Below are 4367 nucleotides of genomic sequence, written 5' to 3'. Positions count from 1 at the left end.
ACGCGGGTGACCGAGCAGGACAGAGCTGTGCTGGTGTGTTAACTGGCTAACTGGCTTGTGGCTAATCATTCTAATGAGACAAGTAGAAGTTATATCTCTATATATATATATAACTTATATATATATATATATATATATATATAATATATATAACGAATATATATATAACTATTATTTATATAGGCTACTGAATATAAAGTAAAAAGTCCATTACACACAGACGTCAAGAAAATTGTTATTAATGATATAGAAATGCTTTGGCATATTTGAATAGACATAACTGAATATTAGCGAACTGTCAGACAAGCGCAGCCTAACCTTCTCCAAATCTCCCTAATCTCTCTGACTGACCTTTTCCATTTATATACGGTCTGACTAAATGTGATCCAAACACTCTATTAGAATACATATCAGTCATAAAGCTGGAAGTTTAGAACGGAAGCCTGTTAACATTTATTTTCCTTCTAAGGTGTATCAATCATGGCTTGCTTTGTGCTCAGGAGGGGACATTTTTCAATTTAACCTTTATATTACGGAATGACTGCATCAGAATCTATCTATCTATCTATCTATCTATCTATCAACCAACCGTGACAGGTAGCACATATGTATCCACTCACAAGCCAATCTGGCGGATCAGAAGTCACCAGCATTAACAGAGGGTCGTACAATGAACGTCTTGAAATATGAATAGATTTCTAGGAGTGTACACACATCAGCGATGCCTGTGAGATGTCCAAGGCCCAGTGCAGCTCTCATTCTCACTTCAGGCCTTTTTTAAATGGATATCAATGTAAGAGAGTACAGTACAGTACATAGTGAGAATTCAGTTTCCTGACATTTGTGAGGAAACAGCTGATCACTTTACCAATTGACAGCCTGTCGGCTAATCTTCAAACGTGTTAACCATCAAACATTTATTTTATATGGTAACTATATATATATATATATTAAAAATAATATGCGACCATGGACCACAAAACCAGTCTTAAGTTGTAGCAATAGGCAAAAATACATTGTATGGGTCAAAATAATCGATTTTTGTGCCTAGAAAAGCGCTATATAAATGTAATGAATTATTATTATTATTATTATAAAATAGCGGGCCAAATCGGCTGCCAGGCCACCATAACGCCGTTACATGTAACTAGTTACTCCCCAACACTGTATATATATATATATATGTGTGTGTGTGTGTGTATTGTAGCAAATTAGTTCAAAAGTGAAATGTATATAAATAATTACAATTAATTATAATTAAATACAATTATTTACATCAGCTGCCAGTAGTATCTGTAGCAGAATTTATATTACCATCATCTAATCTGTTCATCCAGCAAACATAATTCCATATCAACTCTAAGAAATTATATTTTTCGTGGCTACAGAAAATAATTTGATGGTTTGAAGGTTCGATAGTGTTGGAATTGCAATCACGTTCTTCCGGGTTTGAAGAGTGACAAACTCCAAAGATGTTATTCTGACTCGGTGGTGGTTGGGAGAGTTTTCTCCCAGATGCAAAGTGAAGACATGGCTGTAGTCGAGGCTGGCCCTGGGACTTAGTGAGTCCCACACGAGCAGCAACCAGAAGACAAAGCAGAAGAGGGGAAGGTGATGAGAGAAGAGAGAGGAGGTCACTAATGTAGTGAGGCCTTTTAACTTCTATGGAGGTCACACCTCAAGGGGGTCAGTGAGCCAATGGTGACTTAAACTTTCGGAGGGAAAGTTTCAGTCTCTTTGTCTTCCAGCATGGTAATGTGCATATGTAACTGGATTGGGTGCTGATGCAAAAACTATTAAAGATTCTTAGAACACTAATATGTTTCATAGGTATCAACATATGATATGCACTCGCATTCAGATCATCAAAATACGAATTCGTAGATACAAAACATGGTATAGGTGAGGTTACATTAACTAGTGGTTCTATCATAAGCATGCATAAAACAGTATACACTACAAAAGACAATACAAGATACAAGAACAGCATTAATACACAGAATGACCTGAGGTTATGCATGTTCATTCATAGAAAGGTTTGTCTATGAATTAATGAAAGTAGTCCTTTTCTATAGGCAGAATGTGTCAGTTTCAGAGAGAATCAAGTAAGAGGGAGACTCTGTCAACAAGTCGTAAAGTTTATCCGGTTACTGTGATAACCAGAGGTCTGGGGGAAGGGTCCATAGACCCTCATAGTTGGCTTGTTGGCTGGTTGAGGAGTGTTAGGGATTATTTGTTAAATATAACAAATAATTGTGTGTCTGATTTGTCCAGGTGTTACATTTAAAAAATGTATAACCTGAATGCACTGTAAGTCGCTTTGGATAAAAGCGTCTGCTAAATGCATAAATTATTAAATTATTATATATATATATATATATATATATGTGTGTGTGTGTGTTTCAGTGCTTAGTATATTTTTAAAAAGAGTAATACAATAAAAGTATCACAGTGAACTACATTTTAACATTTTACATGTAACAACTTGTAACTAAGTTTGAGAAGAGTGGAATACATTCTTATTCTATAAGACATAAATGTACAACAGACAGTCTGGTAACAGATCACCATCTCATTATGTTTTATTGGAGTTCAACACATGTGTGAATCAAACAGTACAGAGAGCAGCTTGAGGTATAACAACAGGTAAGCACACAGACCAACACCAGTACAATCTGTAAAACCAAGATTGACCACAGAAATGATCACCGGTTAAGAGAGTACAGCTTATTCCAGCCCTACACACTCACTCATCTACCCACACATACACACTGTAGTTTCAGTTTTCTTTATAGAGATTTGTCATTTCAGAAAGCTAGATTCTCTCCTTCTCATCCCTGGGTAAATACAGGACAAACACGGTGTCTTTCAGGATATTGGGAGCTGTTCACACACACACACACACACAAACTCCAAATACATATCAAAGAGAAGAAAAGTGCCGTTCCTAAAAAGCTCTCAATGGTACAAAAGACATTGGCATAACCTGACCATATGCTGGGGATCATTTTTGTCTGATTGCAATAAGTCAGTAAAACATTTTCACTCCAACTGCACTGAAGAAAGTGGAAACTCCAAACTTATGATTTCGATCTTTACAGTCCCTTCATTCTAATATACAGTAACCAATACTGACGTCTGAAAAAAAAGACTAAATAAATGTGTTCTGCTTTCTCAAACTGTACATTATTGAGACTAATTTACAGCTAAAACCACTTCAAATGAAATCAAATCGTAGTGCAGCATTAAGTGATGAAATTGCACAATTGAGAAATTGAAGGTAGATGCTGATAAACTGATAAATAACTCCACTTCAATTAAAGGATTAGTTCACCCAAAAATGAAAATTAGCCCATAAATTACTTTGACAAATTTGTCTTTTATCTTTCAAGCTGTTTAATGCCACTCAGCGGGTGTTGCATGTATCAGTGCAAAAGAAGTTAAATAAAAAGCGCCCATCCATAAAAAAAAGTGTCTCACACGGCTCTGGGGGGGGGTGAACAAAGGCCTCCTGTAGCGAATCGATGCTTTTTTGAAAGAAAAATATCCATATTCAAAACGTAATAATCACTTTAATGTAGCTTGCGCCAACAGTCCTACACGGAAGCAGCTCCGGGCTGATGACGTATGAGGTCAGCTTTGCGCATGCGCAGCTCAGAAGTGATGAACGCGGAAGTGCAGCAGAGAGATCAAAACAATGGTCACTTATTAGAAGTACAAAACGAGGATTTGTAAAGAAGAATGTCAGAGGATTTCGATATAAGCCAAGAGGAGACTGGTTTTCCTTTGCTAAAGTAAGGAAACTTTGCTTCCTTTGCTCCTGTAAACAAACGTTGGTTTTCACGAGACTCACCGGCGCATGCAAAACGCCGACCTCATACGTCATCCGCTCAAGGATTAGTTCACCCAAAAATGAAAATTAGCCCATAAATTACTTTGACAAATTTGTCTTTTATCTTTCAAGCTGTTTAATGCCACTCAGCAGGTGTTGCATGCATCAGTCCAAAAGAAGTTAAATAAAAAGCGCCCATCCATTAAAAAAAAGTGTCTCACACGGCTCCGGGGGGTGAACAAAGGCCTCCTGTAGCGAATCGATGCTTTTTTGAAAGAAAAATATCCATATTCAAAACGTAATAATCACTTTAATGTAGCTTGCGCCAACAGTCCTACACGGAAGCAGCTCCGGGCTGATGACGTATGAGGTCAGCTTTGCGCATGCGCAGCTCAGAAGTGATGAACGCGGAAGTGCAGCAGAGAGATCAAAACAATGGTCACTTATTAGAAGTACAAAACGAGGATTTGTAAAGAAGAATGTCGGAGGATTTCGATATAAACCAAGAGGAGACTGGTTTTCCTTTGCTAAAGTA

Source organism: Sinocyclocheilus rhinocerous, unplaced genomic scaffold (genome assembly GCF_001515625.1).
Source record: "Sinocyclocheilus rhinocerous isolate Xijiao unplaced genomic scaffold, SAMN03320098_v1.1 scaffold1390, whole genome shotgun sequence".
NCBI lineage: Eukaryota > Metazoa > Chordata > Actinopteri > Cypriniformes > Cyprinidae > Sinocyclocheilus > Sinocyclocheilus rhinocerous.
The sequence above is the reverse complement of the archived record's forward strand: the minus strand, read 5'-3'. Positions refer to the sequence as shown.